This window comes from Mustela putorius, unplaced genomic scaffold, assembly GCF_011764305.1.
Source record: "Mustela putorius furo isolate JIRA1106 unplaced genomic scaffold, ASM1176430v1.1 tig00003853_pilon_pilon_pilon, whole genome shotgun sequence".
Classification (NCBI taxonomy): Eukaryota; Metazoa; Chordata; class Mammalia; order Carnivora; family Mustelidae; genus Mustela; species Mustela putorius.
In genome coordinates this window covers 40,043,031-40,064,461 of record NW_025422005.1, presented here as the reverse complement: position 1 = coordinate 40,064,461, position 21,431 = coordinate 40,043,031, and the positions used below count along the sequence as shown (strand labels likewise).

Here is a 21,431-nt window from a genome sequence, read left to right as displayed (position 1 = left end):
ACTGTCAGTTTTTAGCTTAGAATATCTGAGATGTAGTGTCAATATTTTCTTTAACATGGCCAACCAGGGCCACTGTTTCAAAAAAGAACCGCCCCCAAGAGAGAAAAGGTACCTTTTCGCCTGTGGCCCCACCCACTTAAAAGCCAGTAATTTATATCCGTCTGGGGAAAATGTATAAGGCTTTGACAGGACTTGTATTTAGAAACACTGAGATGACGATTATGACAATTACATCTTGTTAATTGTGAAGACAACAATAATTTGTCTACTAATATTTTTATAAAGATAATTATGATTAATCTTGGATTATTTCATAAATTTTTTCTTGGTCTATATTGCTTAAGATAATTATTAATGTCATATTAAAAGAATGAGTTGTTTTCACCCAGTCATTTTTCAGATGTATATGAATTATTTTAGTAGTGGTTAGACTATTAATGGTTTCCTTTTTGGATGTTTTGTCAATGAATTTCAATTTCTGAATTTGCCATAAGTAGTTCATTGTTAGAAGTTTATTTTCTCTGTTTATCACTTGAATAGTTTGTTGACTAGTAACTAAAATCTTTAAAACTTTTCTTGACCCCTACTTTGAATAATAAGTTTGAGTTATTTGATTTTTTTTTCCAGGATTTTAAACATATTGGTTGGCATTTCATTTTAACCCTATAATGGGTGTTCTAGTCTCTAAATTTTCAATTCCTTGGAGAATCATTGATGCTTTTACTTTAGAAATAAAGTTTAACTATGGCACTATACCAGATTTTGTCTAGTAACTTCATGGTAATAAAATTTAAATTCTATATTGGATGTAATTAAGGCAATTCCATATTAATCAAGAAAAGCAAAAATAATACAAAGTAAATTTCATTTTGTTGTTGATTTACCTTTTTAAATTGAAGACTAGTACGATGTATGATTGATAAATACACACTGCTTTATTTTTCTTTCTGATTGAAATTTTTATAGCCAGAGTTTTTACCTTTTTTCTTTTTTTTTAACATTTCTATAGTTTGAGTGTGTTTCAACTTTCTCCCACAAGAGGGCAGAAAGGACTATTAAACTGATAGTCTAAAAATGTCATTCAGTGTTTTCAAATTAGCTTCTCTTATATTAACAAAAAGGAGCATAATGGCCAAGTTATTGTTTGATTTACAGATAATTGGCATATTGCAGGGAGGAGACTTAATTTCACCCTTTTAAATTAAACAGGGAGATTTAAAAAGACATAAAATATTCATTAATGTTCGGTGATTATAAAGTAGTAGCATATATTTATTTTGCCTTTATTACTGTTTCGATGGGAAAATACTGCAAATATTTCCGAAATCGAGTTGGCCATACTGACAAGTTGAAATGTTTAAGCAGCGTTAATGCAATCTGCTCACACCTGATATCCTATGCAGAATGATTCAAAATGACTACATCAATTATTAAAAGAAATATTTAAAATTCTGTAAATGTGCCATTGTGCGCCACAGTTGGCTGAAACTGTTCTCCATGGCCTGCTATTTAGATTATCAAATATATTTTAAGCTTCAAGGACTTGAAAACAGTAAACCTTTTTCATACCATTTCCTAAATGAAAAATGTCCCAGAAATATTTTTGCAAAGACAGATATTCTTATGTATTTCTTCACGAGAGTTCGATTTCTTCTTTTTCTTTTTTTCCCCTTTTTAAGTTTATTTAAAATAATATTTTGAAATTCTAGGTGCCAGGACAAAATAAATGCAATTTCTGGTATCAGTGCTTTTTGTGAATAGACAGTTTCTTATAGGCTCTTTTATTCTGTACAATTTAGAAAAAAAGAATATAGGAGTATAGTCTCTGAGTCTAGGATCACACTCTGTAGGCCTAGTCCTAAGACTTTTCTTCTTCAATTTATGGATATTTGGGGTCTAGGCAATGGTTCAGGAGGAATAGTTGCTCTGATGCTACAGCCCTGCAACCCATAGTAACACTTAGGTATGTTCTTTTTTGTTGTATGATTGAAAGTCAGTTTGCAACACAATAAAAATACAATGTTATGATTTTGCAGTATAATTTTATAAGTGCTAGAATTTTTGCTATTAATGTAGAAGTTTAATGATTCCATATATCTTAAATTATAAATTAATTTCTGTCATCAGTTTTAGAAATATCTTTTCAGTGTTGTTTAATAGTTCCAAGGATGAATTCTGACCAGGATATGAGGGAAAGGAAGTAAAAAAACACCTGATTTTTTTTCCCAGGGTAAGAGTATATTATTTTTGTTATAGGTGAAAAATTAGCCCATTTTTTGCTATTTTTAAATTTTGAAAGCCTTGTGTATGTTTAAAAAAAAAAAAGCTTTTGCAGTGTTTATCCCCCAGAGACAAATTTGTATTAAATGAAATAGGGTTGAAAAAGGCACTATGATTTCAACCTTTAACTAGACAAAATACGTTTTTTTTAAATACTGAATTAGAAAATAGAACTTAGATGCAGTTTGAATTTCAAATAAACTCTTCAGTGACCATATGTTCATGCAAGTTAGTGGTGATAAACCGTAGTTGCGCAAGTGTTTGTTCATTCTGGCTCTGTGGTCTTTTGCCTTACAATGCATGACTTACGTCCTTTGGGTGCTCTAGATTTTAATTTAAGCTAGTTAGATATTGAGGATTTTTTTAAGCTCTTTACAAATCATTCCACTTACATTATCCTTCTATTTGAGGAAAAGACAGTGATAGTATAAAAAGGTCAGACTGGAAAGTTGCAAGCAGTCATAGAATAAAAATCCTTTCTCTTTTTCCATTTCAACAAATAGTTTATGAAATTATCAGATAATATGACAATTACTTCATGTCTGTCTTTCCACCCTTTTGGGCCCTGAAGTAGCTACTTGCCACACTTTAAAACAGTGAATTTCTTTGAAAATGTAAACAAGCTTACCTTATTTTAATGAATTTTCTACACTGAGAATTCAGATTTTTAAACAGTTGATTATACAGATTCTAGTAATACTGTCTAATACTATTAAAATCTGTGATTACAAATGCACTTGGGATTGGTTCAATTAAGGGAAAAAAGATTGATTTGCCTAGCACAAATCCTAAACCCAGGTGTGGAAAAGACTATGAAGTCCCTGAAATCAAGCCAACTTTTCTTGGAAACTAATTCTTTGTTGTCCATATTACTATTGCAAAAGCTTCTATTAGGCAAAATACCCACTTTTCTTTGCAGATGTCATACAAACTTAAGGAATACACACATGACCCAGAATAACAATAATAAGAAACCTAAGTATTTTTTATATGGAATCGTGGAGTATTACTTATCTGTTATAGTGAGAAGCATGATAAATAGCTACTGGAATTATTTAAATCCTCTTCCAAGTTTCACTTTACCCTAGAATTCTCACTGTTCTCATTAATGTTGATTTAGTTCTTAGGGGGAGTGAAAGGGGAAAATTGATGACCTATAAAGATATATCTTGCATAAATTGGTGAAAGATTTCACTTCTAATATTAGTGATTGTCAAGTGAGAAGCCAGTAGTTTGAATTGGCGACAAGAAGTAAACTAAATACATAAATCATACCAGTCTTTAAAAATAATCTTGGCTAAATAATTGTGAAAATTTGTTTGTTCTGGTTCTGCAAATTTGAAACTTGCATTGGGTTTTGTGCCTATTTTTCTAGTTGCTACTTTCTGAACTTACTTGAGTAACGTGTATTTTAAACTATTTTCCTTTGATGCTGGAGATCATTAACAGTATTAAATATGTAGTTTTTTATACATTGTACTAATAAGCAATTTTCTGGTATTGGGTTGACTATAACTACTTACTAACATGCCTTTCTGTAAGTGTTTTAAGTATAGTTGTTTTTTTGTTTGTTTGTTTTGTTTGTTTGTTTGTTTTCCAGTTGGGGGGGTACTGGCACAGAACTGAAGAGTAGAGTAGCTGAGAATGTACATATGCAAGAGGGTAAATTAAATTGTGTGCTTATTTAATTAAAAGTTTAAGTGGTTTATAAATTTACTTCAAGATAAATGGCATAAATAAATTCAATTAGAATGAACCCATTTTAATTAGCATATATCATAGTTTGATTTTTTAAAATTTAAAATCACAAATGACATCTTAGCAAGAATGGATATAATTTCTTAAGCAATTGGGCAATGAATTCAAGCCTTATTCAGCTTTCAGAAAAGGACATTATGAGCTTCTTTTAATATGTATGTATATTATTCATTTCAAGTTGAATTTTATAATCTGTTCAAGTCATACTAACTACTATAAGTGAACAAATTGCAAATGATCATTTTATAAATATTGAAGTTACTTGTGATTCTTAGTAAATCATCCCCTTAGGAAATAGTTTAAGTAATATTTACACTGCCGCTCTTTGGAACTGACAAGTCTCTCTCCAAAAGTATTTTAGAATAATCTCTCTGAGAAATTTTTTTAAGCCCATGTAAGTATTTTTCACTTATTTTCCAAGAAGATAGAAACAATGAAATTTTGTTAAGAATTAAAGGCAATGCTTTAGTCCTTTGTTACTTAAGATATGTGTATCCTAACATCATCTTAACTGGCCATGTTTCATAATCTGAGATTTGTGTGTTGGTAGTTTTGAAATGTCTAGGTTAAGAGAAATTATGTTCAGTTATCAGAAACTAATAAACATAAGACATTTTTATATGCAAGAAAAGGCAGAGAGTAAATAATTGCACTGGTGACCAATACTGTAATAATCCTGTTTTACAATATGCACTTGACAGGTTGTAATAGTGCTAATTGAAGAGACTAATTCACACTTGCTTCATTCTATTCAAAGGCAAAATCAGCAGCTTGTTTTGCTTTTGACCAGATGGTCCTCATGAACACCTACTGTGCACTTTAAGTGCTTTACTAGAATTACAAAGGCTGGGGGCTGCGTTCGACTCCAAATGATTTGAGAAGAGAGAGAGAGACAGAGAGAGAGAGGGGGAGAAAAAAACCCCTCTGTGCTCAATGGATTTGGTGCAAGTAAATTAATTCTAGTGGACCCATTACACACTGAGCCCCCTTTTCAAAGCTCTGAGCCTCCTCGCTTGCTCTGTAGCAATGAGAAAGAGAAAGAGAAAGGCAGATTACTGCAAACAGAAATAAAAAAAAGGGCTATGAAAGGGAGAAAAGAGGCCTTGAAGCCTTTCATATCATTTGAGTTTTTCAAGTGCGTTATTTTTGGGGAGGGTGGATATATGAAAAGCCAATTGGAGTTTTTTTTGTTTTAAAGTGCGCTATTTAAGCACCATGAATATAGGCGCAAGAGCAACAGTTGACTGAGTTTACTGTGGTGAAGCTTTGTGTCCGAGGATGAATCAAATTCATTATATTCAACTCTTTGTGTTTTAACATGAATGTAGGGTTAGTTTCACAAGACTGTGTCTGTTTAGGATAATTATAATTTAATATTTTCCTTTCATAAAGTTATCACTGTAGATGTCTAAAATTTTTAATCAAAGCAGATTTTGTACATTGACTTTGAAGCACCCTGACAGTTTAAAATTCAAAGGAAAGCTTTTTTAGTTTTCAAAAGAAAAGAAAGGCTCATTCTAATGGCATTGAAGCAGAGATTATTATAACTAATTAGAAGTCACACATCTGTTAGCTTTTGGTTTGTGACTTACTTATGTATTTTTTAAGTAAAATTTATACTTTAAAAATATATTGCTGATATTGAGTGAACCCAAAAGGATAAAATGCACTTAATAGAGAACCATTTATTTGAGTCAACCATTTTTACAAATTTCTGCATGGCCCCATAAAAATAGGTAGTATATTAAAGTCCATTAAATGTGAACGAAATTGTATAATTAATAACCTGAAATATTAAAATATTTTCATATAGTTCTTGTTAACATAACTCTAATTAATAACCAAAGTTATTATGACACAACAAGAAAATTAGCAAGCCCAGTTTGTGCAGATTTATGGTTATCCTTAAAGCTGTTTATTTTGTACAGTTGTAATTTGGAATACGGACACTGTAAAATAATGGATTCTTCTAAGTTATGTGGGTTAGATAAAATACAAGAGATCATATCTAGGGAGTGTAAGTTTTGTGTTTTGTACTTTTAAGTTTAATTCTAATACATTTTTGTTGCATGGCCTACTTTTGTTTGATGGCATACTGAAACTAATTCAAGTGCATTTTTATTATAGTTATAAGCAAAGAATAAAACAAAATCATGCCAGTAACATATAACTTAAAGATAATTGTAAACAAGTCATAGAGATGACTATTTACATGCCAGTAACATATAACTTAAAGATAATTGTAAACAAGTCATAGAGATGACTATTTCTAAGTTTGGCCCATCTCTTTAAATGAATGTCTAGAATTTATACTTTAAAAGACATAAAGCACTAACATATATCAATATATGTTAATTATATTCTTAGGACATAAAATGTAGAAATGTAAAAACAACTACAAAAACATTTTATTTTATTTTTCAAAGACTTTTAATAGTAGGATGCCTTCTTTGATATTTAAAATAAAATTTGATTTATTTCTTATTAATATCATTACTTTGGGACTTTGTTCATTTAAGTATAAGTTTTGAGGTGGGGAAGAATATAAGGGGGATCCCTAAATCTTCAACCAAGAAAACATATAATGAAATTTATAAGCAATGAGGTTTTAATGAATTAATGTCCTTTGGGAGAAAAAAAATATGAATGATTAGGAAAACGTACAAAAATTATTTTACAGTGGACTATTTAAAACTGACGGTAGACTACTAGATTCACTTTCTTGTAGGTACCATAAAAAGCTCTCTTTAAATCTAAAATTTCAGTTAGCAAACGTGGTTTGGCCATGACCATGCAGTCACTTACTTAGGTGGGGCTGATTCTTTGGTTTCATTGGCACAGTGGTTGGAGCCTTTCTCCTCATGAAGAAGAGTTTATTTCAGTATTAAAATATTAACCCCTAGATTCCTGAATGCCAGAGACAAGGTTCTGTCCTGTAGGGGAAGGGTTGGAAAAGGCTACAGTTTTTTTAATAGATTTAGTAGGTACCATGTTATTTAAGCTGAGAAATATTTTAACATTTAAGTATCCTCCAGCCATAAAATAAGAATAATGACCTCATTCTTCTCCCGGACAACCCCAGGAAAAAAAAGAGAGAGAGAGAGAGAAGTAAATCACTTATATTTAAGTGAATATAAAGTGCTCATAAACATAACCTAGATTAATTCAAGGTATATTAAGGCCTGCATGTTAAAAATTATTTACAGGTTTATCCTTATATACCAAAGATTATTTGGCCATAACCCCTTAAACATCTATTTATGATAATTTTTCTTTCATCTAATGTGTCTTCTATTTGACTTAATACTATCTAGTCAAGGAGTTCTTTTTCAAGCATATTTGGTATGAAAAATAAAACTTTAAAAAATTTTATAGCTCAGTTTAGAGCTATATTATCTTATTATTACCCTCAATACATTCCTTAAAAAATTTTTTTTTTTAAACGATAAAAACCTTAAAAGCTTGTAACAAACATTTTATATAAACGACAAAATGTATTCCTTGCTTTGTGGTCATTGCGTGACCAGACAGTAGAGTACTGGATTGTTTTAAGGTTTTTACAGCTGCAAGGCAAAAGCATCTGTTCATTGCAAAGCCGGCATTGTTTAATTTTGACACTGACTTTTACATGCGTCTTGTACCAAGCACTGGATTAGATGCCACTAAGATGAAATTTGTTTTAAGTTGCTCCCAAAGTGCAGCTGTCCCCATATAGGGCCTTGTAGCTTAACCAAAATAGACAGACATAGGATCAATCAGAATCTTTGTACAGGGTCACCTTACTAGGCTAGAGAGGCTCAGAGAAGGAATGTTAATGATATTTATTATGAATAACTGCAAAACTAGTTTCCAAGATGATTTAGTGTATGTAGAAGTATACCCTTCCCCTTTTTAGGGCAACAGAACCATTATTAAATATTAAGCTTTTAAACTGGAGTATAATGGTCAAATACTATGATGCCTGTTTATACACAGGCACTATTCTTCCACATTTGATTACAAGAAAAATGATCAGTTTATTGGTCACTCAAGTAGTAATTGACTGAAAATAAACTCAATCTAAAATGGCTCTGCTAAAATCTTGAGAAGTGGACATTTTTATAGAATGATAATTTTTCTTTAATGTTTCAAGTGAATGAAAAATGAAAGAGCACCTCACTTCCCGGGTTTCCTGGGATTGTGTGAATTTCTACCCAGCTGGTCCAAATTGATTGATACAGGGCCAAATATTTGTCTGCCTACATTTCAAAGTCTATAATTTGCTAATGAATTGTGGTAATAATCTTTCATCATACATGAAAGATTTAGCCAAACAATTTGCTAAGTATGTATTTTGATCATAAAATTTTTGGACTTACACCAAGCTTTACATCTATTTTACAGCTTATGCATGGGGGTGGAGGGAGAGCAGGGGGAGAAATAATACTGAACATGAGCACTTGATGGAAAGGGATGAAGGAAATGAGGGAAGAAGGTACTTTGGAAAAGAGTAATGCTGGGAAAGTCCTATGAGTGACAGTGGAAAACAAATTAGATTTGCACTTAAAGTACAAAATAGAATTTTTTAAAATGCCAGTAGTTTTAGCTTGTGGTATCCAGAGGTATGGTAGGTATCCAGGTAGATGAAGTCAAGGAAGGAATTTTTTCCTTTTTGGCTACAGCTATTCCATACATTGATTATGGAATAATTTCCTTAAAACTTTATGTTAGAAAAGTCAAGTGCCCACAAACTAAAAGTAATTGAAGGCATAAGAATAAAAGCCAGATGTTTGTTGGGGTTGACTTAGAGACTTTAAAAAAAAACAAAACAGTGAAGAAATAAATATGATTTGACCAATTCCAGAATAAGGTAAAAGAGGAACCTCTTACTCTTAGTTAAGCTTTTGAAATGACTGTGGACAGCCAAGAAAATATTTTCTCCTTCTAAAACAAAGACTGTGTAAAGGACAATGGGGCTCATATTTGTATGTGTGTATATGGGGGGATGATATTTATGATTAAATATCCTCTATTTGGGTAAGTGTAAATCTTAATTATATTTTTGAAGAGCAGTGTAAGATGACTCCAGAGGAAGTCCAGGATTAGCCAATGGAGTGAAAGGTCAAGAAAGTGTTCTAAATAAGATTCTATTGTGTATCAGTAATTTCTGTTTCGTTGTTAGAATTCAGGGTGCCATGACTTCTTATTTGACTGATATAGTCTGAATTATTTTCAAATTGTCCATGAGGGGAATATTTAATAATACTGATAAAGTTTTCCTTGCCTTGCAGATAGGTAGTTTAAAAAAAGCAGGTAGCTAGAAAGAGAGAAACCATCTTATAAAAGAGACTGAACCTTCCATTTTATAGATAAGCAGTTTTAGAATTTTTACATACTTGCTGGACCTCTTGATTATGTCGCATTTCCAGAGCATTAACTTCTATCCATTTATATAATTCTCTTTTCTCTGATAGAGCTAAGCCTGTTCTAAATGTTAGTATAGTAAATGTCTATCCAAGATGGCAACATTGGAAACTCCTCTAACATACATAGGAAAGTTAAAGATTCCTATGTCAAACTAGAGCTTTATTTCAAGTGAATTGAAATCTTGTTTTACAGTTGACTTTCTCAGGCCCTTTCCTTCATTTTGTGATTTTTTTCTGTTTCACCAATTTGATACTTGTCATAATTCTTTTGTGATCATACTGTTACTATATTTATCACACTGCAGTTAATATAGAAGAGATCCTGTAATCATTCTGAAGGAAAAAATTATCAAAACTGAGGCTTACAGAAGGGAGGAAGATGAGGGGGGGTGGGGTAACCAGGTGATGGGTATTAAGGAGGGCACGTGTTATAATGAGCACTGGGTGTTATATGCAACTAATGAATCGTTGAACACAACATCAAAAACTAGTGATGTACTATATGTTGGCTAATTGACTATAATAATAAAAAATTATATTTAGGTAAAACCAATTATGAGTGAGATAGTGACATTGTTGATTCTCTTACTCACAATTTTGTAAAAATTGCATTTCATAAACATTAAAGTTATAGTTTACATATGTTAAATTCAAATTATGCTGTCGCCATTTGTTTCTAGTACTTTTGGTATTCTATTATCAAAAGCACCTTAGAGGTGCCTGGCTGGCTCAGTGGGTTAAAGCCTCTGCCTTCGGCTCAGGTCATGGTCCCAGGGTCCTGGGATCGAGCCCCACATCAGCCTCTTGGCTCTGCAGGGAGCCTGCTTCCTCCTCTCTCTCTGCCTGCCTCTCTGCCTTCTTGTGATTTCTGTCTGTCAAATAAATAAATAAAATCTTAAAAAAAAAAAAAAAAAAAAAGCCTGCCTTCGGCTCAGGTCATGATCCCAGGGTCCTGGGATCAAGTGTGCATAGGGCTCCCTGCTCAGCGGGAAGCCTGCTTCTCCCTCTCCCACTTCCCCTGCTTTGTCTCTTTGTCTCTCTCTGTCAAATAAATAAATAAAATCTTCAGAAAAAAAAAAAAAAGCACTTCACATTTAGATGCTTGCCTTTGCCTGATGAAAATGTGAAGTATTTCCCACTAAGAGGTATGTTTGTAATGTCTAATAATAATAACTATTATTATTATAGAATATCAGTTAAACATCAGTTCATTTCTGTTGAGTTGGGAGGTATTTCCCTTATGCTTCACATTGTAAAATGAGGGAACTTTAATAAGGTGTATTTAAGGCTGCTGGTTTTTTTGTGGGTAAAAATTTTTGTTGCTAATAATAGGTATGCACATGGATCACTTTGCTTAGAATTTGAAATTTCAGAAATATAGTAAAATATCTTATAAGTCCTAATTTCTATTGGTAATTGTACTTTCAGATATTGTAACCAATGTTTGTATATAATGAATGGAGCAATATGTGGAACATGATTCTAAAAGTAATATATTAACATGCTTATGTGTCATAAATTTAAATGAATGTCAATTTCTTCTAATTAGTTATCTTTGTTATTGATATATATATCCTCTGTTGCTCAAAAGTTATTCTAGATTTCTGGGAACTGGCTTTAGAGATGATTATGCTTTTTAAAATTTTTCTTTTTGAATGACCTCATGTATGACCAATCTTTGTCCCATGAAGGGGAGAAATTGATTTGTTGAAACTGCCAAAAGTGATTGGAAGCCAGATGTTGCGAGGCAGGTCGTTATTCAATCTGGGTAGTCAAATTCTTGGTTATTCTCTCTTTGCTGAGCTTCTCCTCTCCCTGTAAATATATATCTGTCGTAGCATTTACCACACTCATTTGCAGTTACCTGTTTACTTGTTTTTTTCCCGTTAGAATAAGAGCACCTTAAGAACAGGAAAAGTATCAACCTCATCTCTTTATTTCTGGGCCTACCACTGAATTTGTTAAAGAGATGGTATGCTTAATGAATGACTGAATTAAAAAAGAATCTAACTTAATGAGATTATTTGCACCTGAAGGCATTCGCAAAAGTGAAGTCACTCAAGTCTTTCTGAGTATTTCGAGCATTTTAAGTATTAATTTGACATAAATAGGTACTTTCTCATGGGGGTTATGAGAGATCTCTCTGATTTGGCTATGTGAACTCTCACTTATTTATTAAAAATGAGACTGAGAATGGATAGTTTGCCCACAAAAGTGTAAAATAAAATTCTGACTTTAAAATAGATTTATGGCATCCTTAATTTGTAATATCTGCCAGGTCATTTCTTGGTGTTTTCTCTGTAAATGAAGTTATAGCTGGTTTTTTAAAATTGTTTTCTAAATTTAGGGGCTGCAGTCTTACAGATTTAATCTATTTTTCAATTGGCAATTTGTTAACTTGTGATAGCAGAAAGATCATTACACTATGGTATATGGAATCTGAGTTCTAATCTTCCTGCTACTAACAAGCTGCACAGTCATCTGAGTGGCTTGGTATTTCTTTTTCATTTGTTTGACTTTACATTAATAGAGAACTGCAGAAACTCGAAGTTTTTGCTGGTGAAAATATAAAATGTCTTGGAACTTTAAAGTATGCATAAAATACCCATGTCCCATTGAACCTGGTGTATACCTCTGTTGCAATACCTCAGTTCTTCTGTTTTGTGTTTATTTTCCTTCTCATGGTAGGCTTCTTGAGGGTAGGATCTGAGTCATTTAATCTTCATATTTATAGTACTAAGTATAGTATGTAGCGCCTTATAAATGATTATTGAATGAGCAAATATTTATGTGTGTCACCATCCAGTAGTTGAAAAGAAATTGGGAAACCTGGATTCTAATATCTGATATTTTGTTTTCTTAGCTATATTAGTTTGGGTAATTCATTTAGCTGCTCTGGGTCTGGGTCATTTATGAAAGATAGGAAATGGTTTCAGAGGAGTTTCCTGCTTCTAAAATTTGGTCATTACATGTGAATTTAGAAATTTATATGTGCTTCAACTGAACCTTGTGTGTGAGGTTGGGGTGGCAGAGAGAGAACTAGTCAATAGGTAGTCACCATGTATGTAAATATGTATTTACATATTTACATATGTCCCGTGGAATGTAAATATCTCTTTAATATTTAAGGTGTTAAGAGGTTCAAGGTTGAAATAGAGGTCTTTCTTGCCATGGTGTTTGAATTTCTAGAATTGAGATTTTTAATTTTTATCTTAAAGTAGACTTTAACCTTGAATACATAGGATCTAACAAGACTTTAAAGGTTAATTCCATTAACATAACAAGTCTTTCTACTACATAAGATTTTTTATGTATTGAGATACATAAAAGTAAATGGTATCAATTTAAAGTCATTAGTTTCACTTGTGGTAAGTGAATTAAAATTCGATGAGCATAGCAAGGCTATAAAGATAACTACCATAAGGATATATCTATAGATCAATGGAACAGAACTAGAAGTCCAGAAACAAATCCCTTACACTCAAAGTCAGTTAATTTTCAGCAAGGTTGTCATGACAATTAAACATGGAAAGAATAGTGTTTTCAACATATGGTGCTGGGACAACTGGATATCTATATGCAAAATGAAATTGGACTACTCTTTCACATCATATGTAAAAATTAATCAACTGGATCAAAGACCTAAATAAAAAAGCTAAAACTGTAAAACTCTTAGAAGAAAACATAGGAATAAATCTTTGTGACCTTGGGTTAGATGATGGTTTCTTTAGATATGACATCAAAAAGACAAACAACAAAAGGAAAAATAGGTAAATTGGACTTCATCAAATTAAAAAACTTTTATGCTTTAAAGGATACCATCAGTGAAGTAAAGAAAGTACTCACAGAATGGAGGAACATATTTCCAAATCACTTATTGATAAGAGACTTATATCTGGAATATAAAGAACTATCATAACTTAACAATGAAAAGACAAATAACCTAATTTAAAAATGGGAAAAGGGGAGCACCTGGGTGGCTCAGTGGGTTAAAGCCTCTGCTTTGGGCTCAGGTCATGATCCCAGGGTCCCTAGGATCGAGCCCTGCATGGGGGGGTGGGCGCAGCGGTGTGTGTCTCTGCTCAGCAGGAGGCCTGCTTCTCTTCCTCTCTCTCTCTGCCTACCTCTCTGCCTGCTTGTGATCTCTGTCTGTCAAATAAATAAATAAAATCTTCAAAAAGAAATGGGAAAAGGATTTAAATGGATATTTCTCAAAGGAAGATATGCAGTGAGTATGCACATGAAAAGTTGTCCAACATCTTTAGTCATTAGAAAATTGCAAACCAAAACCAGAATGAAAAAGCATTTCATATCACTTGGATGGCTTGAATGAAAAAGATGACAGTAACAAGTGTTGATTAGATGTTGAGAAGTTGGAACCCTCAGATATTGCTGGTAGGAATGCAAAATGATGGAGTAGTTGTGGAAGACAGTTTGTCAGTTCCTCAGAAAGCTAAACAAAGAGTTACCATATGACCCAGTAATTCCACTCCTATACATATACCAAAAGAATTGAAAACATGTTCGCACAAAAATGTGTACATGAATGTTCACTGCAGCACTATTCTTAGTAGACAAAATATAAAAACCATCCAAATGTCCATCAACATATCTGATGTATGAAAAAAATAACATATGGTATATCCATAGGTAGAATATTATTCAGTCATAAAAAGGAATATAGTACTGATATATACTACAGCATAGATGAATCTTAAAAAAAAATTATGCTAAGTGAAATAAGTGTCTTTTGTGTCTACAAAAGGCCATATATTATATGATTCCACTTATATGAAATCCCTAGAATGATCAAATGTATAGAGACAAAAGATAGATTGCTGGGCAGTAAAATTACTCTGTACCACAGTGGTGGATACATGTTATTATAAATTTATTCAAGCCCATAGAATGTATAATACCAAGAGTGAATCCCAATATAAATCATGGAGTTAGGGTGATAATATGTCAATCAATGTAGGTTAATCATTTGTAATAAATAGTACTACTTTGGTGGGGATATTGCTAATGGAGAAGGCCTGCATTTGTGGCGGCAGAGGATATATGAGAAACCTCTGTACCTTCTGCTGAAATTTACTGTGAGCCTGAAACTATGCTAAAAAATAAAGCCTATTGGGACACCTGAGTGGCTCAGTTGGTTGGACAACTGCCTTCGGCTCAGGTCATGATCCCGGAGTCCCGGGATCGAGTCCTGCATCAGGCTCCCAGCTCCACGGGGAGTCTGCTTCTCCCTCTGACCTTCTCCTTGCTCATGCTCTCTCTCACTGTCTCTCTCTCTCAAATAAATAAATAAAATCTTAAAAAATAATAATAAAAATAAAAAATAAAGCCTATTTAAAAAAATTTAAAAGTATGTTACACTTAGCCAGGAACAACATGGGTGAGGGAAAGGTGTGTGGGTAGTGGCTACTAATGAGTACAGAGTTTTATTTCTTGTTTTGCTTTGTTTTGGTTTTTTTTTTTACATAATTCACTAGTTATGCAATACAATGCATTTAAGATATTAAATATCTTCAAATAATTGTTTATTTACATGTTTTATAAACAAGGTTTTACATGAGAGCTATAATGTAATTTAAATACAGCACAAGATTTCATGTATATTCTGAATATTCAATAAATTAAGAAAGTCGATTTAAATCTTCTTGTTTATATGTGTACAAATCTGTTTTTGTGCATATATCTCCCCCTACTTAAACTCATTATTAGAATTCTAAAATAATAAAACAAAAAGTATAACACAGCTTTGCAAAAAATATCTGAATTTGCCATATGTATGATTTTTCTGTTTTTCATGGTAAAAATTTACATAACAAAAAATTTACCATTTTAACCATATTTAGTGTACAGTTCAGTTGAATCAGATACAGTCACACTATTGTATAACCATCACTGCTATTCATCTCCAGAAATTTTTTCATCTTCCCAGTGTGTTACTCCATAACCATTAGACAGTAACTCCCCAATTCTCTCTCCCTCTCTGCCCCGGCAACTATTATTTTACTTTCTGTCTCTATGAATTTGACTACCACAGTAGGTACCTTACATAAATGGATTAGTACTTGTCCTTTTGTGACTGGCTTATTTCAGTATGCCTTCATGTCATAGCATTTTTCAGAATTTATTTTTTAGGACTGAATAATATTCCATAGTGTGTACCACACTTAGTTTATCCATTAACTTGTTGATGGGGCATTCTGGTTGCTTATACCTTTTGGCTATTGTAAATAATGTTGCTCTGAACATGGGTATACAAATACCTAATCACAGTTGCTACAACATTTCACTTTTCCCATCAGCATATGTAAGAGTTCTGATTTCTCCACATCCTCCCCAACTTTTGTTGTTTTCTGTCTTTTGGATAATATCCATTCTAGTGGATATAAAATGGTATTTCATTGTGGTTTTAGTTTACATTTTCCTAATTACTCCTGATGTAACATCAGTTAATGTACTTATTGCTCATTTTATATCTTCTTTGAAGAAATGTCCATTCAAGTCCTTTTCCCACTTGGGATATTCTTTATGGAGTGATAAAAACATTCTGGAATTTATTGGTGGTGATGGTTGCACAAGTTTGTGAATGTGCCAACAACCACTGAATTGTACACATAAAAATAATAAAAAATAAACTAAACCAAAAAATGGGTATGGAGAACTGAGAATTTATAAGAGAACTACAACTACAAATTGGATAATTGTACCAAAAAGGAAGATTAAAGACTTTGGGGATGATGCCACCAGGATAAATTATATAAAAATACCAAGTTTCAATTTACTAATATTTACCAAGAATTTAAATAACTCTTTTTTTTTTTTTAAGATTTTATTTATTTATCAGATAGAGATCACAAGTAGGCAGAGAGGCAGGCAGAGAGCAAGGGGGAACAGGCTCCCAGCTGAGCAGAGAGCCTGATGCGGGGCTCGATCCCAGGACCCTGAGATTATGACCTGAGCCGAAGTCAGAGGCTTTAAACCACTGAGCCACCCAGGCACCTCTAAAGAACTCTTTTTGAGATGGTAACCAGATATCTTCTTTTTCTATTGAAGTTAAGCCAAGAGAAAGTGGACTTCGTAATGTTGGTGAGAATTTTTTTGAGTTTGACATTATTAAGCTTTGGAGAGTTGGATGGAATCACATAAGAATTTTTGTTAAATATTTAAAAGGGGACAGATTCTTACTTAGTTTCGGACTATTTGATGGTTAAGTCTATTGAACAAGTAGCAAGTAAGTCTATTGAGTAACATTCCAGTGAATTATTACCAACTTTTGAGTATGGTGGTAACGTGGACACAAAAGCTATTAAAGGGTACTGATGATATCATCATACAGAGTTTCTGTGACTGGTGCTTTTTTGGGTAGTGCTTCCATTAGTTTGTTCTGTTACTGTGAATGTAATAGAAGCATATTTGAGCGTGGAATAAATACTTTGTATGAGAGTAAAGATATTAATTAGTCTGTTAGAAAAACATATTCTATTATCATCTATCTATAATCTAGTGGAGATCCACTAAAAGAGGGAATGGCTTTTATTTCACAGTAATGTGAATAAGTAATAAGAAATGTGAATGAGTTTCTACAGAGACTCTTGTAGTCAGTGATATTCTAGTTGTTGACCTTAAAGTTGCTGATTACGTCACTTAGAGGAGGAAGTCATATTGGGTTAGTGTTTTATACTTTTCAACTTCCTTTCCCTGCCTTACTGCATTTGATTCTTATAGTATCTGCTAGTGTCAGGCCTGCTGCATACAGCTCTGCAGGTTGAAATTGGAACTGTAACTGTGAAAAACAATGATTTTGATGAGGATATGAATGTAGGACTTGATGAATATAATCACTCTTCTTTTTTTTTAACTTTTTAATTTTTTTATTAACATATAATGTATTATTAGCCCCAGAGGTACAGGTGTAGTCACTCTTCTATATAAATAGAGGTACTGAGGTACCTGGCTGGCTCAGTCAGTGGAGCATGTGACTCTTGATCTTGAGGTTGTGGGTTTGAGCTCTATGTTGGCGGTAAAGATTACTTTAAGAAATAAAATCTTTGATAGATATATGGATGGATGTGCTGATGCAGATTATAGGTAAGTGGTATAAGAGTGCCCAATAAAGTCATTGTTTTTTCCCATTTATTTCATTTCCTAAATCTTTAATTCATTCACATTATCTCTATTGAAAAATAGCCTACCTCACCCTCCTTCTGTCTCACTATATCAACTCTTTCCTTATCTGTAAGATTAGTGGTGGTGATACTGTGTGCCTAATAGGTATTATTTTATTATGTGAAAGTGAGACAATAAATAAAGTGAGACAAATTTTAGTGACTAAAATACTTTTTATAGGAACTATTCTTCTTTCCATGTACCTCAGATTTTACTAAGTGACATTACTTGTCTCTGAATGTGCCTCACTATTTTTAAAATTTCTTTTTCTTCAACTTGACTTCTCCTCACACTGTTCAAAAACCCCTCTCCCTTATATATCTTTCAGGAAGACCATATGCAGCTGATACATCCTTCAGGAAGTCTTCTACAATCCTTTTTCCTTTATAAATATCAACTCTCCTTACCTCTTCGTTTTGCCCTTATATGCCATGAAGTGATTTGTGCCTCATAAACTCGTTTATATACTTGTCCTAGCTCATCGTTCAGCTCTTTGGGTGGGGGAGGGCTATGTCCTATTGATGTTTATGTTCTCTACAGAACTGAACAGAATGCTTTAAGAATAGTAGGGGGGAATATAAAAGAAAAAGCACTTGTTGAAATTGAGTTCCATTCATCTCTTCCAATCATAGCACTTGACATATGCCTCTGTTATAGCACTTTTTGGTGTTAACGGCAAAAATTTGATTGGAGTCATTAGTTGTGCTAGAGCTAACTCCTATCAAGAAAACTCCATTAGTTGTGCTAGAGCTAACTCCTCCAAGAAAGCTGATTGCTAGGTATTCAGGAATTTTGTGAACCTGATAAACTGTTGATTGTTTGAAATTGGCCACAGTTGGGGGAGTATTTATGCCATGTAAATTGGCAAACTCTTCAAATCATGGCTTTTTATTTTGGGAGAACCAATTTACCAGCCATCACTAGTTGTGTGTCTCTAACCCACAGTAGTTTGTGAATTCCTTCAGATTCATTTCTTCCTCAGTGCCTGCCCTATGATAGGAATACTTTGCAGAATTAATGAAAAAAATAACTGATTAAATATATCAGCTGCCTTATTCCTCTACTCTCTGACTTTTGTTGGCAGAGACTGAATTTCAGAGTCTGGTGTGTTTTTTAAGACCAAGATCAGAAATGGCCCATTGTCATGGTATGCACTTTTCTTTCTCCTTCAGAGTTTGAACCAAAAAAGGTGTCTGTTGGAAATCAAGGCTATTAAACACAGATGTTTCAATAGCACAGTAAGGATGGCATTTCTGTCCATTATCACCTTGTTAAGCTACTTCTGCTATGACTTTGCTGCCTACTAAGTTTTTGGCATTCATAGCTTAACTGACTTGACTCACCTTTCAGTTTCTAAGTTGGAAGCCAACAGTGTGAACCATCTCAAATTAGCTGAAAGATTTCCTTTCACATTATAAGAGGTAACTGATTAATTCTCTCTAGTCATAGATTATATCAATACTGACAAAGGAAAATACAATGTCTTTTACCTTCAAATATTACTAAAAATTATTGTATTAAAACAACTCAAACTATTTTTTCATTAATGTTTCTGTTAGTTTTATTAAAAGTAGCATTTATATAAAATGAAATTTAGAGGTAATATTAAGAGTCATCTGGATTTTTAAAAATTTTTTCTAAAATATCTTCCATAATCATGATACATGTAAGTTTAAAAATACTGCTGTGCTTTCTGGCCATTCCATGTGCCATCTAAACTCAGAACCATTTTAAATTTCCTTTAAATTTTGAAGAAAATAAACATTATACTCACATCTCAACACTAAGTGTTAAAAGAATAGAAAGAGCAGATTTCTGAAGTTCTCAGTTTTATGTTCTATATACTACATTTACGTGCTTACAGTACTTTTAAATCCCTTTCAAAAGGCTGAGATGAGAGTGCCCGGCTGGCTCAGTCTTGATCTTGGAGTCATGAATTTAGGTCCCACAATGAACATAGAGCTTACTTAAAAAAAAAGTAAAGAGAAAAAGAAGTGGGGGGTGGTGGTGCTGAGATGTACCAGTATGTATTGAATAGGTAGCAGGTTCATTCTTGTAACCAAGGAGGTGAGTAGGCTAATCACCAATATAATTTTTTTTTATTTCTGAAGTTCTACTCTCACTTTACACAATAGGTTAAATATTTTCTTGCTAAAATTGAGACAGAAAATGACATTACACAACATGCATATTTGTTGGTTTTATTGAAAGTGCGAAAAATTTCAAACAGTTCTAATTAGGTGCAAGTGCACTTTATCTCTAGAGGTACATCTTTCAGTATCAGCTACTCAGTTGCACGTTGAAATTCTGTGCTGTTTGGAATTTGTGCATTGCATATACTACAGATGTTTGATTCAAGAATAATAATAATGGAGGGGTGACATTTTAATAAGAGATAGAAGCTATTCAGAAAAATGGGAGATTCCTGTTTGTGTTAAAAATTTATAGTGTGCTAGTATTTGTTCTCAAGTGTGTGTGCGTTCCAGAATACTTTTGGATCATTTCCAAAGATTAATAGGCATTTGAAATTTATAATCAAAACATGAAAAGAATAACTACTTTTTATATTTCAGACAAAGTTAAGGTCATCACAAATTTTGGTAGAAATGAAGCAGCAACTAACTTTATTTTATAAGAATAATTAGAATTCTGAATATAGTGTCTGTAATCTATATTACATAATCATAAACAGTTTATATCTATAGAAGGAGCTGTTCAGGTCATCATACAGAATAATTTCCAGTAGACTCTGCATATAATTGGTTCATATAAATTCTATGTTTAGGCGTTCTAACTATGAGAATGGGAAAACCAGAAGTATTTTGATCTGCACATCTTGTAGAGGGATAGAAATTCCCTCAAAATTCTGATTATGTGTGAGAGATTCTTGTTATGGAAAATACTGCATTAAGTAATTGTTTTTACCAGATGACCCTATAGGTTACTTTTGGCTCTAAAGTTCTTGGAATCTGTGATGGATTTCTGAAGTGTTTCCTTAATAAAATGACAGAGCATTATAACTTCTGCTTAAGGTGTCTTTTCTAGGAAATGAATTCTATTCAAAGGATAATAAGAAGTGAACTTTAAAAATTATAATTAATATTTATTGATAAATAGTAACACTTGGATGCTAGTTTTACAAAACATTAATTAGATGTTCCTGTTGTCATACACTATCAGAGCTTAACATTTCTTCAACTTAGAAAACATTATTTTAATCTTTTAAGATCCTCTAAATAAAGAAAAATAAGATCTTCTAAGTCTGTATCATAATTAATTAAAAATGAAACAAAAATGATTTCTTTTGGTGAGCACCTACTATGTATATTAGGTACATCATAGTGAAAGTGGTTTTCCTTTTTAGCTAGATTTTTTCCTCAAAGCAAAATATTACTTACTATGAATCAAAGGTATAAGTTTTAGGCTCTAGGATTTATTCATGCTTAGGTCATTTACCAGAAATGGTATATATTGTCAGGCTGTATAGTGTTGTTATTAGATATATTACCTGTTATTAGATATATGGTTAAGACTGTGCTTAAATGCTTGTACAGAAACTATTTTATTTTTTAGTATTTGTATTTAGAATATCTGTGACATACAGTTACATGTGGAAATATATAGTAATTACCAATATTTTTATTTTGCTTATTGTGTTTCACATTTTAACTACACAATTTATGACTTTATTAGTCAGTAAAATTTCGTTTTAGGTAATACTAATTGAAATATAACTGATAGAAATAAGATAGAATTTACTGAGAATTATCACTTTGCCTCAAGTGTGTAAGGCTCTTGCCTCCCTCT

The 21,431-nt window shown here is 32.6% G+C and overlaps 1 protein-coding gene across 1 annotated transcript in view; it reads left to right on the top strand.

Moving 5' to 3' along the window:
* Window positions 1–21,431, top strand: part of FAF1 (Fas associated factor 1) — a 480,711-nt gene that overhangs the window by 224,876 nt on the left and 234,404 nt on the right. The window lies entirely within an intron of this gene.